The 18,094-nt window shown below is 37.7% G+C and overlaps 1 protein-coding gene across 1 annotated transcript in view; it reads left to right on the top strand.

The window, feature by feature from the left end:
- Positions 1–18,094, top strand: part of TRPC5 (transient receptor potential cation channel subfamily C member 5) — a gene marked incomplete at its 3' end in the record, with an annotated part of 359,287 nt that overhangs the window by 259,289 nt on the left and 81,904 nt on the right. The gene's annotated exons all lie outside the window — the stretch shown is intronic.

The raw sequence follows: 18,094 nt of genomic DNA on the forward strand, positions 1-18,094 counted from the left end.
TCCAGAATCCCATAAATGAGTATTCAATTGATTTTTAACATCTAAAACATATATCCAAAACTGGATCTGTAGTCTTCCCTTCAAAACCTACTCTACCTATAACTTTCTCCATCTAAGTAAATGGCAAGTCTATCCTTATAACTATTCAGGCTAAAAAAAATCTTGAGTTTTCCTTTGGCTCTCCTTCCCACATTCTACTTCCAATCCACCAGAATACTCTGTTGCCTCTGCTTTCAAAATACACCAAAATACAATGACATGTTATCATTGTGAACCACCATCATTCACCTCTCAGCTTAATTATTTCAACAGCCTCCTAAAAGGATTCCCCTTGCCTTACTCCAGTATCTTCTCAACATAACAGTCAGATTGATCTCTTTAAAATGTAAGCTGCCAAAGGATAAGCTGCCCTAGCCGGTTTGGCTCAGTGGGTAGAGCGTCGGCCTGTGGACTGAGGGGTCCCAGGTTTGATTCTGGTCAAGGGCATGTACCCTGATTGTGGGCACATCCCCAGTGGGGGTGTGCAGAAGGCAGCTAGTCGATGTTTCTCTCTCATCGATGTTTTTGGCTCTCTATCCCTCTCCCTTCCTCTCTGTAAAAAAATCAATAAAATATATTTAAAAATTAATTAATTAATTTAATATAAGTCAGATCATGTCACTCTTCTTTTAATGGCTTCTTTCCCCAAACTCACCAAGCACACCTCTTTAGGTGATTTGCCCAGGCTATTCCTTCTGCCTGGAATGGTTTTTACTCAGATATCTTAATGGCTAAATCAGCACCTGCTTCAAACCCTTTGTTTATATTTCACATTCTCAATGAGAAATACACTTACCATCCTTTAAAAAATTAAACACCGTTCTCCCAAACTGGCACTTCTGAGTCTCTCCTATTTAAATTTTCTTAGAACTTACCACCTTCTATACATGTTGTATACTTTACCTATTTAATATGATTATTCTCTTTATTTTTATTTTTAATTATAATTTAAATTCAATATTTTTCTATTAGTTTCATGTGTAGCATAGTAGTTAGACAATCTTATACTTTACAAGTGTTCCTTCTGATATTTGAAGTACCCACCTTGCACCATACATAGTTATTACAATATTATTGACTATATTCCCTATGCTGTACTTTACATTCCCTTGACTATTCTGTAACTATCAATTTTTACTTCTTAATCCCTTCACCTTTTTCACTCAGTCCCCCAAACCCCATCCCTTCTGGCAACCATCAGTCAGTTCTCTGTACCTATTACTTGTACCTATGAGTCTGTTTCTGTTTTGTTTGTTCATTTATCTTGCTCTTTAGATTCCACATACAAGTGAAATCATATGTTATTTGTCTTTCTCTGTTTGACTTATTTCACTTAGCATAATAGTCTCTAGATCTATCCATACTGTCATAACTGGTAATATTTCATTTTTTATGGCCGAGTAATATTCCATTGTATGTACCACAACTTTTTTATCTATTCATTTGTTGATGGGAACTTAGGCTGCTTCCATATTTTAGCTATTATAAATAATGTTTCAATGAACATGAGGCTGAATATATTCTCTTGAGCTAGTGGTTTGGGTTTCTTCTGATACTCAGAAGTGTACTTATTATTATTATTCTTTATTTTATGACTTCCCTCTCTAGAAGTAAGCTCCATGAATGTAGTGATCTCTATTTTGTTGAAGTACAAAAATAGTCTGGTATATAGTGGATACTCTACAAATGTTTGTTGATTTAATAATAGGACTGATAATTCCTTCTACTTTTTATAGTCTTTTATAGCTTTTTCTAAGTGTTTTCACATTACATTTCTTCCAAATTACCATATAACTGGTGTGGCTAGGTGACTGAGTGCCAAGCTACAAACCAGGAGGTCACAGTTTGATTCTCAGTCAGGGCACATGTCTGGGTTGTAGGCTCAATCCCCTGTGTGGGACATGCAGGAGGCAGCCTATCAATGACTCTTATCATTGATATTTCTGCCTCTCTTTCCCTCTCCATTCCTCTCTGAAATTAATAAAAATATATTTTTAAAAAGAAAATTGACATCCAGAGAGGCAATGCAATCTACCCAAAGTCATGTAGCTGATATGTGGTAGAACAGGAACTCCGTTCTCTGTTCTCATCTCAGAGCCTCCAACTTTACTACAAAGCCCTAATCTTTAAGGAAAGGCCTTCTAGATTTTTTTTTGTTAGAATCATGTCCTGCTTATGTCATTAACCCAGTGCTTTGAAGTTGAATTTGTGAATTTTCCAGATCATGGAAATATATACACAAAAAGTCATCTAAAGACCTGAGTTTGTGTGAGGGAATCACCATGTGAATGTCAGAGAAAATTATGCCATCCCAAATGGTGCTCTCTCTAAGAAAGAAAGCAACATTTTAATATACCAGCTGCTCAGTAGAATAAATCATTTGTTTCTTCCTAGCCAGCTCTGCCTTCCTTTTGTATTACACATTAAACTGAACTGAAAAAGCAACTTAACAGAGCAAAGGGGGAAATTGTAATCCAAGAAGTCATTTGCTACCTAAAGTGCAGTTTAGTGGCCTCTTTCACTGTGACATCACCTAAATCACTGATGGACTATGTTGAAAGCTCTCCCCCAAATGCCACTACCATACATGAAGAGCAAAGATTGTCCCTTTAAATGTACCACTGAAGAAGAATCTGGTGTTTACTTGGCAGGGGGGAACAGGATACTTCATGCTTGGCATACTGCTACCATTGGCATCCAATCCAGAAACTGCTACATTCTGCAAGGGTGGCAACTATTTTGTCCTCAGTATAACATAAGTGGAAGATACAGTTATATTTACATACAAGTTTTTTAACAGAGACACTTGTCACCCCTGGTAAGCTCATAAGATGCAACAGAAATGGCACAGCCAGGAAAAGGCAAGCCAAGTCCTCAGTTCCTTCTGGCAGCTGAATCCACAGTATTAGTGAGGATGGTCTGATCTCTTTCTCTGGTCCTCAGAATGTCAATACAAGGATGTATGTATCCAATAACCCTCCCAAGAATCACTAAGTATACCAGATTTGTCTTCAGTGCCTTTGTCCTTTGACCACAGCAAATCAAGTGGTTGAGGCTTGACTCTACTACCAAATCAGTTCTGTTTCCAGACTCAATAAATATCCCCTAATGAGAGAGCAAGCTTCAATTTAATAAATAAACCTCAGACTGAAAACAGAAGTGTAACACAGGTACAATCTACCAAATGCTTGATGGATTCAGTTAATACATGGACACAAACATTATTGAAACATGAAGACATCAACAACTTCAGCCACACAGACAGGTACATAAGGTTTTGATATTAGGGAAGGATAGAAGAAATAAATTATTTTTAGGAGTAATATATGGGGTTTGGAGGTAGAGAAGTCTGGGTTCAAGTCTAAAGATGTTCTTACTTTGGGCAGGTCACTTAAGCTCACTGTGATTTACTTTCGTGATCTCAAAATAGGATGATGATAATACCTTAAGCAATTACTACTTTTATGATTTGTATCAATTTTAATTATGGGGAGTTGCCCCTTTACTTTAGATTTCTTAAAAAGAGAATGACTTTTGAATTTAAACATAGATTTAAACTCTACCTCTGACATCAATTGTATGGCATCTCTCTCCAAACCTGAGTTTATTCACCTGTATATTAAAGAGGAGGATGATACCTATCTCAAATGGTTGCTATAAGAATAAAAAATAATAATAATGTTTTAAATGTGTTTTTTTAAACTACAAATTCCAAGGCAAAGAAATATTTTCTTTAAAAGGCCTTGACTAAAGTGACCAAAGACTCTGGTTTGCAGGGACCAAGGGATTTTCCAAGTTCTAGAATTTTCAGTGCTAAATATGAAAAGTCTTGGGCAAACTGGAATAAGTTGGTTACCTTAATTTTGAGTAATCCATAACAAAGTCAAGGGCCTAAATAGGCTATAACTGAAATGGCCTTAACTACACAATGACTAGGAATTAACTAGGTTTAGTCCCTGGCTAAACTGGGATTAGAGTTTGATCAAACATTTACCAGGTTTAGACTCTGGCAAGGCCTTTTACCCAGGCAGAGCTTTAATTGTACTCAGATTAGGCCTTCTCTATACTTAGACCTTAGATAGGCCTTAACTATTATTTGTATAGGTTTTAAATAGGCTTAGTCCATGGCTAGATCTTCATTGGGATTCAAATAGATCTTAACTAGAATTGAGCACTGACTAGATTTTAACTGGCTGATTAAGCTTTCCTCAGATTTATCCCTAACTCTGTCTTCATTGGGCTGGCAAGGCCCTACGTTGGCTAAATCTTAACTAGTCTTAGGGACTGGCTACCCCTTAATTTGGATGACTGGGCCTTAATTAGATTTAGGCCGTGGCTTCACCTTAACTCATGTGTGACTAGGACTTATCTAGGTTTAGTCACTGGTTAGGCTTTAATTAGATTCTGAGGAGGACTTCCCTAGATATAAGCCCTGGCTAGGCCTTAACTGAGATAAGTTTTTACTAGGTTTAGACCTAGCAATCCCTAAACTAGACATTAAATAGTCCTTCTCAAGATTTAGGTCCCAGCTAGGCCTTAATTACACTCTGACTAGAACTTAATTAGGTATTGGCACTAGCTAGAGCTTAAATAGATTCTAGCTAGAATTTAACTATGTTTAGACCCTAAATAACTTTTATATTCTAAGAAACCAAAAACACTTATTTGAAATAATATATGTACCCCTATGTTGATTGCAAGGTTATTTACAACAGCCAAGATTGAGAAACAGCTCAAGTGTCCATGAGTAGTTTAGTAGATAAAAACGTAGTGGTACATTTACACAATGGAATACTACTTGCTGTAAAAAAAGAGAGAAATCTTACCTTTTGCAACAGCATGGATGGACCTGGAAATTATTATGCTAAGTGAAACAAGCCAGTCAGATAAATTAAAATACCATATTATTCCACTTATATGTAGAATCTAAGAAACAAAATAAAGAAAATAGAACCTTTATCTTTCCATCACCATTTACTTACCCCTTTATTATCTTCTACTTCCTCCTAACCCTCCTCAACTCTGGTGATCACCATATTTTACTAAGTGAAATAAGTTGGTCAACAAAAGACAAATTCCATATGATTTCACTTCTATTTGGAATCTAAAGAACAATATAAATGAAAACAAAAGAAGAGATTCATAGATACAGAGAACAGACTGAAAGTTGTCATATAGGAGGGGTTTTGAAGGACTGGGTTTAAGAGGTGAAGGGGTTGAGAAATACAGATTAGTAGTTACAAAACAGGGTGGTGTAAAGTATAGCATAGGAAATATAGTCAATAATATTTTAATAAATATGTATGATGCCATTTGGGTCCTGGAAATATCAGGGGGACCACTTTGTAAAGTATATGATTGTCTAACCACTATTCTGTACACTCAAAACTAAAACAAAATAATATTGAATGTAAACTGTAATTGAAATATAAAAAAGAAAAGATTGAAAAAAGAAGAGAAGATAATACACAGAAGACTCAGGAAAAAACTGGAACAATGCAACAAGAAACCAAAGAATACCAAGGATTTACCGGTAGCCCCCAGAAGCTGGAGAAAAGCATAGAATGGATTCTTCCTCGGAGCCTCCAGAAGGAATCAAACCTGCCACCACCTTGACTTTGGATTTAAGATCTTCAGAGCTGTGAGGAAATAAAATTTATGTTGTTTCAGGTCAAACAAAAAAGTGATCTGTTCAACTCCTTCTAGAGCATTGATATTTTGTAACAAGTTTGTAACAGATATAAAAGAAAATACAGGAGATGTATCTACAGCTTTTGCACATAATGTACAATCAGCAGTTAAGAAGAGATAGCTGGCACACTACAGTTGCAACAAAGGGAATACAACCTTTACAAGGCCAAACTCTGAGCACTTGGTGAACTCTCCACATTTATTTTATCAGGCCTTATGTGAGGAAGCAACCAGTTTGATGTATACTGACTTCGACTATTAAAGGATATTGAAGTTCTTAGTTGATGATTCAAGAATGGGATGATGAATGCAGCACAGAGCATGAACCATGAATTCCTATCTAATGGCTTCATCAATATCCTAACAGTGAGAGATTGGTCATTGGCCCCCAAAACCCTGCTATATTAGTATAAAAATACATATTCCCAAACCAACACAGTCATGCACCTCTTAATGATGGTGATACATTCTAAGAAATGCATTATTAGGCAATTTCAACATTGTGCAAACATCATAAAGCATACTTTCACAAACCTAGATGGTATATATAACCTACTACTCACCCAAACTATATGGCATAGCTTATTGCTTCCAGGCTACAAACCTGTACAAGATGTTACCGTACAAAACACCATGAGATTAAATCAAGCACAAGAGAAAAATAATGCAATTAAGAGACACCATAAACACAAGATATATGATGAAATTGCTGCCAGCATAACACAACATACTGTTTTATAGCAAACTTTTTTATAAGTAGAAAGGGTATATTCTAAAATAATGATTAAAAGTATAGTAAATACATAAACCAATAACATAGTCACTTATTGTCATTATCAAGTGTTATATATTGTGCATGATTGTATTGCTGTACTTTTATATGTCCGAACACGCAGGTTTGTCTACAACAGCATCACCCCAAAATGTGAATTAGGATAGCTATGATATCACTAGGTGATTAAAATTTTTCAGCTTCATTATAGTTCATCACAATCAAACCAGTATTATATGAAACGCTGAAAGGTATTCTTTAAGAAGAGAAAGGTAAAGATAAAAATTATGAACAACAAGAAAACCAAGATGGCGGCATGGGTAAACACCTAAACTGCTGCCTCCATAACAATTTCAAAACTGCAACTAGAAGACAAAATGTCTATCACCCAAAACCATGGGAAAGCTGGCTGAATGGAAGTTCCACAACTAGAAGGAAAGAGAAAAGACCATTGAGATGTGCACAAGTGCTGAAAAGCTGAGGTACAGAGGCGGGTGAACCGAGCTGGTGGCAGGTGTTGCTTTTTTTCAATCCAAATGGAGAAAAGCTCCCGATTACTCTGAAATCCAGTTTCTGGGGAGATTCTGGAGACCCAGACTCTTACGGGGAGAAGCTGGACTGTCTTTCATCAGGTGGTAAAGTGAGGGTGGCTTGCTTGCAAAGCTGCACACAGGAATCATTGTGTACTGCACTGGGGCACAAGACATGGGGATGCAGAAACTCGGAGATGTAGAGATGGCTGGCTGGCATCCATCACTGTTTGCCACGTCCTAGCCTAGTGATTCCCTGAGACCCCACCCCGCACAATCTACAAACCCACCCAAGCTCCACACAGCGGCTTTTGCATATGAATGGCCTCCAGTATCAAAGCTTAACCTAACAAACTGCATCTCTGGTCAGACAGCTCCAAAACCTCCAAACCCCAAGCAAAGAGGACAAAACTATAGTTCTTCCTGTAGCTCCTGCTGGGTGGCCTCAGGCAGTAGCTGACCTGCACCCCATTGGAGATCCAGAAACTAGTGTATCTAGTGGTCGGTGTGAGACGACACCAGATTTCAACTACTCTCATAAGGGACACATTCAAGAGGCAGACTCAGTGAGCACCAAAGCCCCACTGAAGCAAGCCTGCCCCATAAGCGTGTCTCCAGCACAGCAGTTCTTCCATTATAGACACAGCATGTCCTCACAGCAAATTGGCCAATTCCTCCCAGTGTACCAACAGCAATCAAGGCTTAACTATGCCAAGACTTTGCACTCAGCCCACAAAGGGGTGCACCAAAAGCATCCACCTCAGGTGATTGGGGAGGCTGAGTCACTGACCTCTATAGGTCACCTACCACACAAAGCCACTCCATCAACACAGGGAAGCAGCAAACATGAGGAGACAAAGAAACGTCATGAATGAAAGAAATGGAGGAAAGCAAACTACTGGTCATAGAGTTCAAAACCACATTTATAAGGTTACTCAAGAATCTTCTAAAAACCACCAAGAAACTTGATGAGACCTATGAGAAGCTTAGTGAGACCTTCAAGGACCTTAATGAGAATGCCCCCCCCCCCAAAAAAAAAATGGAAAGGACCAGTCAGAAGTTAAGCATATTCAGAAATTCAACTTAGATCAAAGGACCAAAGAATCAAACCAAAGATCTGAAATATGAGGAAACAAAAAACACCCAACCAGAAAAACAAGAAAAAAAATCCAAAAATGTGAAGATAGTGTAAGGAGCCTCTGGGACAACTTTAAGCATATCAACATCCAAATTGATGGGGTGCCAGAAGAAGAGAGAGAACAAAGTATTGAAAACCTATTAGAAGAAATGATGATAGAAAACTTTCCCTACCTGGTGAAAGAAATTGACTTACAAGTCCAGGAAGTGCACAGAACCCCAAACAAGAAGAATCCAAAGACACACCAAGATACATCATAATTAAAAGAACACGGGTAGCTGAAACTGGTTTGGCTCAATGGATAGAGCATTGTCCTGCGGACTGAAAGGCCCCAGGTTCCATTCCAGTCAAGGGCATGTACCTTGGTTGCGGGCACATCCCCAGTAGGGGTTGTGCAAGAGGCAGCTAATTGATGTTTCTCTCTCATCGATGTTTCTAACTCTCTATCCCTCTCTCTTCCTCTCTGTAAAAAATCAATAAAATATATTTTTAAAAATAATTTTAAAAATAAAATAAAATGCCAAGAGTGAAAAACAAAGAGAGAATCTTGAAAGCATCAAGAGAAAAACAGTTAGTTACCTACAAGGGAGTACTCATACAGCTGTCAGCTGATTTCTCAACAGAAACTATGCAGCCAGAAGGGAATGGCAAGAAATATTCAAAGTGATGAACAGCAAGAACCTGCAACCCAGATTACTCTACTCAGCAAAGCTATCATTTAGAATTGAAGGTCAGATAAAGAGCTTCACAGACAAAAAAAAGCTAAAGGAGTTCATCACCACCAAACCAGGATTACATGAAATGCTGAAGGGAAGAAGAATAAAAAGGTAAAGATAAAAATTATGAACAACAAAAGGACATCAAATACATACCTACCAACAAGTGAATCTAAAAATCAAATGAATAAAAAATCTGATGAACAGAATGGATTGATGAATATAATAGAATCAGGGACATAGAAAGGGAGTGGACTGACAATTCTCAGGGGCAAAGGGGTGTGAGGGGGATGAGAAGAGATTGGACAAAAGTCTTATATCTATGGATAAAGACAGTGATGGGGGTAAGGGCATGGGTTGGGATGGGGAATCAGGTGGAGGGGAGTTATGGGGGGGAAAAAGAACAACTGTAATAATCTAAACAATAAAGATTTATTCAAAACATTATGAACAACAAATACATATCTATCAACAAGTGAATCTAAATATCAAGTGAATAAAAAATCTGATGAACAGAATAAACTGGTGAATATAATATTATAGAATCAAGGGCATAGAAAGGGAGTGGACTGACAATTCTTGGGGGAAAGGGGTGTGAGGGTGCAGGAAGAGACTGGACAAAAATTGTACACCTATGGATGAGGACAGGAGCGGGGGTAAGGGCAGAAGGTGGGGTGGGAACCAGGTGGAGATGAGCTATGGGGAGAAAAAAGAACAATTATAATAATCTGAACAATAAAGGTTTATTAAAATTATAAAATTAAAATAAAAAGAACTCTGATTCCTAAAAAAATAAATTTCTATGGGACCACTGTTGTATATACAATCCATCATTGACTGTAACTTCATTATGTGGCACATGACTGTATGTTCACTTTTTAGTAAAACATATTTGATTAATTTCTATTGAGAGTTCACTTGGGCTCAGCTAATCATTTTTGTCATCCTTATAAAGTTCTAAATTAATTATTTACATTAGCTAAGCTCTGAAAACAGTCCAAGTGCCTATCAGTAGATGAATGGATAAAAAGCTGTGGTATATTTACACAATGAAATACTGTGAAGCTGTAAAAAAAAAAGAAGGTTCTCTGCCCAGCTGGCATGGCTCAGTTGTTGAGCATTGACCTATGAACCAGGAGGTCATGGTTTGATTACTAGTCATGTCACATAACCAGGTTGCCAGCTTTATCCCCAGTCTGGAGCAAGCAGGAGGCAGTCTATCAATGATTCTCTCTCATCATTAGTGTTTCTATCTCTCTCTTTCTCTCCCTTCCTCTCTGAAATCAATAAAACTATTTAAAAAAAAAGAATAAGAATAAGAATAAGGGTCTCTTAACCTTTGAGACAGCATGGAGGGACCTAGAGATTATTATGTTAGGTAAAATAAGCCAGTAAGAGAAAGATAAGTATCACATGATCTCACTCATATGTGGTATCTAATGAACAAAATAAGCTAATGAACAAAATAGAACCAGAGACATTAAAGTATGCAACAGACTGATATATTTCAGAGAGAAGGGGGCAGGGAAGAGATTGTCAAAAGAATTTTTGTGTGTATATGCATAACCTATGGACATAGACAATAGTGTGGTGAAGGCCTGGGGAGGGGGTGGCAGTTGGAGGAAAGGGGTCAGTGGCAGAATAAAAGGGGACATCTGTAATACTTTTAACAAGCAATATAATTTTTAAAAACACTTAAGGATTCCTTAGCAAAAAATAAAATAAAATAAAATAAAATAGTTCTTAGTTAAACTAAATAGGCCTATACAGTTTGACTATCTCTTTCGAGTACAGGGTAATTCAGCATCACTCCTGAATGAACAAACTAAAATTTGTAGGTATTATCAAGGACAAAGTTGCTCACTTGTCCTGCTCACATAGGATAGTGCCTAAACAGGGCATGTTTCAATATGATGTAACCACTCCTTACATTAGGTAATATGCAGCAGTAGGTCAAAGAGACTAATGTGGACACCAAGGAGTTTGTCCATTCATTCATCCCACAAATATTTATTAATTACCTACTATATGTCAGAAATTATCCTAGGTCCTAGAGACTGAAATATGATATCAAGCTCAAATAACAACAGCCCTTGCCCTCACAGAGTTTTCATTATACAAACAAAACCAAGGAAGTGTCTGAATAGCCATTGGTTGCAACCTAACATAAAACATTCTATACCTTATGGATATCACAAAGTAAAGTCAAAGATGATGGGCAAAGCTCAAAATAGCTGTAGAAATTAGGGTAAAAACCTGGGCAAATGTCCATGTGGTCATAAAAGCAGACAGCATTAACAAATGAATATTATCCTCATTTTATAAATATGGAAAGAGAGAGTTGCTAAAGATCACCTGGCTATTAAGCAGTAGAGAGGGGATTCAATCTAGAACTGACTGACTCCAGAGCCCACATGCTTTCCAGTGCCACCACATTACACAACTGATGTCTGGTCCTAGAAATCTCAGGAAACAAAGTAAAGAACTTAAAGAATCTTCACGTTTCTTTACTAAAGATAATAACCATCACCTCAGTTCATCCTCCTTAGTTCTGCCTGTTTCTAGGTGGTGGGGCAATGTTATGGTTTTGATGGGGAGAGAGGAATGAAAATTCAGTGACAGGTCTCCAGGAACATGGCATAAAGAGATGGTTATGCCAAAACCGGTTTGGCTCAGTGGTAGAGCGTCGGTCTGCGGACTGAAAGGGCCAGGTTCGATTCCGGTCAGGGGCATGTATGTTGGTTGCGGACACATCCCTGGTGGGGGGTGTGCAGGAGGCAGCTGGTTGATGTTTCTCTCTCATTGACGTTTCTAGCTCTCTATCTCTCTCCCTTCCTCTCTGTAAAAAATTAATAAAATATATTTTTTTTAAAAGAGATGGTTACAATATTATAAAACCTCTGGGCTATGACCATTTTAGTGGAAAAACAAACTGAAATGTATATTTCATAAGGATCTTTTTGTAGTAAATTATTTAGAGCTGTGGTGAAAATACCAGATTTGTGACTATCCAATGCAACAAAATTTTCTGAGGATTTGCAGTAATCCCTGGGGTTGCAAGGAATAATACTTAATTGTCTACATCCTGTCAATAAAACAGCTAATTCTTGTGTGTGTGTGTGTATATATATATATATATATATATATATATATATATATATATACAGTCTATAACAAGCAAAATTAAATTTAGTTTTTTGGAACCAAGAGACTAGGTCCATCCCTCTGATTTATTCAACTTGATACACTGATCGGAGGAAGTTTATTGCACTGAACTATACTAGGGGATTCCAGATGAGAATTGGAAAGCAAACTGCTTTAAGGCCAAAGAATTTCCAAGGTTGCTCAGAACTTCCAACCATCATTCAGTTAAATTTTGGAAAATGCCAATTTGTTCTTCAGTCTCTCCTCCATCCCCCTCCTCAAAGTGTCTCAGAAGCTACTTAGTAATGCTTTGGAAAACTCTGTGATTATGGCAGCTAGATTCTCTAGCCCAGTTGCCTGGCCCAAGTGTGTAGTATGTTTTTTGGTCTCCTCAATTCCCCTGGAAGATCCTATAGGGACACAATGTACTCTTCACTTAAAGCCTGCTGGCAGGCTAAGTATAGCTAATGACCTCCAACATCGACTGGGAAAGAAGATGATTCCATCGTTTGATTTGTCATTGTGAGTTCAGAAATTCATTATGATACAATTGATGACAGACTTTTTCAAATTATTTAATTATTTCCTAGAATGAGAGATGTCTTCTCTTATGAATTGGAAAGAATGAGGTAGATATAAAAAGTGCACACAATATAAACAAGAAAATGTGTTTTCTAGCTTTACCTTCAGCTCCTTCACCTACTGTCACTACCACAACATCATCCTGGGCAAGTCCTTTATACTTTATGGTCTTCAGTTCTTCAATAAAATGGAATAGCTTATTGATTTGAAAAAAAATGAAGGAAAAGTAGACAAGATGAATGTATCATATTAGCATGGTAGGTCAAAGCACAGACTTTGGAATTATACAGCTTGGGGTCTAGATCACAGCTTTGTCACCCTGTAGCTATATACCCTTGGCAAATGATTTAACCTCACTAAGCCTCACATTTCCTTCTCTGTAAAAGGAGAATGGATACAAATAATACCTACTTTATGGGTTTTTTGTGGTGCCACAATCTGAGAATACATGGAAAATGCTTAGTTCAATAAGTTAACAGGCTTCATTAAGAACCAGGAATAATGAGCTATGCTTTGTGCAACCTTCTTCCTTTTATTCACATCACTTCCTGGTGTTTTTAGAATATTTATCAGGTACTTGTAAAAAATGTACTAAATGCTTTATTGGACTTTCCTATAGAGGAGTGGGAAGATTCACAGGGCAATACCAAGGAACCTCAGAAGACTAGAAAATGATAATAGAATAGGGCAAGATATCCAAGTTTTTCCTTATTTTCACCCTATGTCCAACTTAACCCACATACATTCATTCATGACCATAACAAATAAATATTTTCTGGAACCACAGACTCTATTTGGATGATACATAAAAGTGTCAGGACTGCACTCCAGGTTTAAGGTGAAAAAAAAAATGAGAACCAAGAACTCCTGGGTTCTCTCTTCTGCCTGTGCACTGATATCTTCTGTACCTTTATTTTATATACTAGAGGCACAGTGCACAAAATTTGTGTGTGGGTAGGGTCCCTAGGCCTGGCTGGCAATCAGGGCCAATTAGGGCCTTCTGGCTGCTGGCCTGGACCTTCCTTTGTGCCACACCGCCCCCTGGTGATCAGTACACATCATAGCAAGCAATTGAATTCCCAGTCTCCCTGTCGAACTCCTGAGGGGACACTTTGCATATTAGCCTTTTATATATATAGATTCCCTCTTTCTTGATTTCCCTAACATCTGACCAATCTCTGAGGAGGCTACAATCATAATTACAATATAATATTTGAAAGGTAATTTGAAAAGGAAAAGTGTTATTAACTACTCGTTGCAGTTTGTAAACAAGTTAACAACTGTTTCCCTTACAATTCCTGAAACATTTCAAACTACTGCTGTAATTAGATATTTTTCTGGCTTTGCTTTGATATTCAGGATCACAAGGGAAGTGTGTTGGCATCATTTTAGTATTCTGTATTTAAATTCAAGTAATGAGTCATTCATTCACTCCAGGGAGAGACATAGAAAGGAATGAGTTTAAGGGTCTCAAAAGTGACATCAAGGAACCAAGGGAGGTTATACATCTCTTTCTGGAGCCCATGAACTGGACATCGATGTTCTACAAGGGCAGATATGTTGAAGGACAAGGGGTAAACGAGCTAGGTCCAGCTCACCTAAAGTAGTAGGTTTCTGGAAACAGTTTTAGTGGTCACAATTGTGGGAACTGAAGATGGAGTTTCCACTGCCGATTAATAGGTAGAGGCCAGGGATGCTACTAAACATCTACAATGCACAGGACAGTCTCCCAAATCAAAGATGTTTCCAGCCCAAAAGGTAAAAGTTTTAAGGTTGAGAAAACCTGACCCAAACTATTTTTTTATTCTTCCCATCCTAACAACTAGCAGACATACTTGCAGATCTTTTGTGTGGGTGCCAGGGGAAATGCAAGTGATGGACTCTGCCCTAGGAAGCTTAAAGTCTAATAGGGAGACCAACCAAGCACAGAAAAGCTACTAGAAAATAAATATATTACATGGAACTTTTTTCCTCCTACCTAAGGTATAGCCACTGGGTGCTATAGGAAGTTTGAGAAGAACAGCAACCATGACAATCGTTCATCAAAACTTAAGAGTTGGATATTGAGCTGTAACTGGAAGGACAAAACTATACTTTCTCATCTCATTGTTGGAAGAAAGATGAATCTATGCTCACTTCCCACACTTCCTTTCTTCCTTCTTTCTGTTCTTTATTTTATCAGCATCTAGCAATCTGATTTCAGGACTCCACAGAAAATGTTCTCATGTAGGTGAGTAATGACATATTAATCACCAGAGTCAATCATCTGTCCTTAATATTAATATTCCTCAATCCCCACTGTTTTAAAATTCTCTTCCTCCTTGATTTTATGACATCATCATCTATTCTGGTTCCTTTTAGATTTATTGGGGCTCAGCCTCAAGTTTCTTTCTACAGCTATCCTATACTGGTGTGCCTCAAACTATAGTCTGAGGCCTGTTTCTCACTAACCTTTTTCCTTTTTCTTTTTATTAATTATTTTATTCATTTGTTTATATCCACAAGAATACAAAATTCCACAAGGAATTTGAGATAATTATAATTTCATGCTATGCATTTTCCCTTAATTATCATACCCACTCCTTTGGTTTTACCCATCATTTCTATAGAGGCAAGTCCCCAAACTGTGCCTTGGACTCTTATATCCTTTCTACACACCATTCCTACCTGCCCAGCTATCTGCTGGAGACTGCCCTCAGACCCCTAAAATGCCACATATCCTAAACTTAGAGTGACCAACTCATAGTTTTCCCAGGAATTTCAAGGTTTTAGCACTGAAAGTTCATTGTCCTTGGAATCCTCCTAATAGCAGACAAACCAGGACAGTAAGCCACCATGCCTAAAATGAACTCATCAGTATGTAGTCCTCCTCCTGACTCCCCTATATAATTTAATAGCAGAGAGAGCCTCAACTCCTCTTTACCTTTCATACAATTCATTGCCAAATATTGTAAATTCTATCTCCAAAATAGCTCCATCACCATCACCTCCTTTCAACCCCCACTGCTCTAATTCAGGTCCATATCACTTCTCACATGGAAATTTACAATAAACTACTAATCAGTTCTCCTGCCTCTAGTCCATTCAGAACTCCATTCTAAACCCCTTTGCCAATTCATCTTCCACTGTCAACATTTATTATTCTGAAATACAAATCAGATCATACACACATAGTTATCTCATCAATATGTAAGTATTGCAGACTGAACCCCAACAACAGTATTAAAGCAAGGCTTCCAGGTATTTGAGCATGATGACTACACAATGTGATAACTAAGAAATGTTGCTATGACTAGCTAAAATGCACTAAGCAATAATGTAAGGTGTAAGTGAAAAGAAAACATAAAACCAACACCATACCTTTGATAAGCCAGAAAATCTTAGTGTCACTTATAATATCTCATTTCTTCAGAAAAGTGACAGTCACAGTTAAGGCAAGGAAGTATTGCCAGGGCATTCTGGGTAGTATAAACCAGTTATGGCCTTGACATTCCCTGAAACAGAATCAACTGGAAGTTACATTATGTATAAACTAAGCTCCAGAGAAAAGTCCACTTGCTCCCTTTGTTCTAAACTTATCTGTGGCCGTCCTCCCAAATCAGCACTGTTGCAAGAACCGTAAGTTTTCCACCATAATCTGGAAAAAACAGATAATTTGCTTGAATAATATTTATATAAGAGACAGGAAATATAAATTCCATTTGAATAATGGGAAGGGGAACTCAAAATTTAGATTATGGGAAGTGAAAACTGCCAGATGAAGAAGGCAAGTGCTCTTTCTAAAGGAGAGAGAGCTCATCTTGTTCTCCCTTAGCAAAAAAACAGCTATCCCCTGGCTGCTCTCAGACACTTGCAAGTGGTGAATTGTTTATGAAGAACTCACCTTGGGAGTGAAGGGATAACCTTCACAGAGACTTTACGGAAAGATGGCTATCAGAAAGGGTAGTGCCATAACCCAATAGTTTACCTCTCTAATTGTAGGAATTTCCATTGTAGTTAACTTCCTCTTCCTCCTGGGTATCTAAGAGATGTAGCCACCTAGCAGAAGGCTCCCTGCTGCTAGGGTCCTGCCTTTTTTGCCATTTATTTTTATTTTTTATTTTTTTGTGTTTGTTTGTTTGTTTTTTCACTTTTTCGGTCTCTTAAGAGGACCCTGAAATATTTCATTTGTCTCGCAAAAACTTTGCTTCTGAAATTCATTCTCCCTTCTCTATCAGGGACCTTCCCAGTCAGGAGCACAGGACAACAACACACTCACCTTCATTGTTAAAAACAGCAATACCCTCCTTCTCCCTCAACCTGGGAGATAAAAGCCATGGTTTCTGCCCTACAGGGGTTTAAGCTCTAATCAGGGAAGCCAACCAAGTTCAACTGTGAACAAAGTATACCACATAATCATTTTTCCTATAGTTGCTACAGGAGAATGGGGAGGTCAGCACACACTGGAACCCTTAAGAAAACTCCCAAATTTTGAAAGAATGGAATCACAGTTTATTCAAGTGCACTGCAGGGAGAATGATTTTTTTAAGATACAAATAAATAAAAACCTCACAGAATTGGGTATGCTCACTTTTTCTCTCACTCACTTTGGTCTTATAATCTGGTTCATGCTTTAAGCATTAAGCAGCTTGTTCCAGAGTAAATTATCTACTGTCAACTCTCTAAGCTAGAACCACTGTGTTCACTGCCCTATCCTGTTCATCTCCACACCTCTACCTACAGCCCTAACCTTCAGTCTTTTCTTCAACATTAGAAGGCCTTAGACAAATTAGCAAGAATAAGAATAAAATAAATACAAATAGTTGGTATTTAATTGAACATTCACTATGTACTAGGCATAGAGCTATATTCTATGTGTTGTCATTACCATTCCAAATAATTTAACTAACGTTTTTAAGAGTTTACTATGTGCCAGGCATCCAAACACTGTGCTAACAACATTTCATAACAACTTTTAATCCTCACAACAAGGCTAAGAAACAGACAATATTATTTATATTTTACAGGTAGGGTAACTGAGACACAAAGGAAGTAAAAAGACTTATCTAAGGGCATACTGTTAATAAATGCCAAATCCAGAATTTGATCTCAGCTCTAACTCTAAAATCTACATACCAGAGATTGTGGGATATGATGTTTAAAGTGGGTAGGGAAGGGGGTCAACAAACTTTTTCTGTAAAGGTTAGGTAGCAAATATTTTAGGCTTTGTAGGCCATATACTCTCTGTTGTAATTACTCTGCTCTGCCACTATAGTGCAAAAATAGCCATCTATAATAATAAAAGTATAATATGCTAAATAAAATGGATGTCCTTTCGGAGATCCTTCAGGATGAAGCCAGGACTGCAAGAGAAACCCAGGTATGGATGCCAGATGGAAGCAGGTGCCAGCAGCCAGGGGAAGGAAGACCTACTCTTGCACGAATTTCTTGCAACAGGCCTCTAGTAGAGAATAAGTAAACAGTGAAAGTGGCTGTATTTCAA

This window comes from Pipistrellus hanaki (genome assembly GCF_964339955.1).
Source record: "Pipistrellus hanaki genome assembly, chromosome: X".
In the NCBI taxonomy this organism is placed as follows: Eukaryota; Metazoa; Chordata; class Mammalia; order Chiroptera; family Vespertilionidae; genus Pipistrellus; species Pipistrellus hanaki.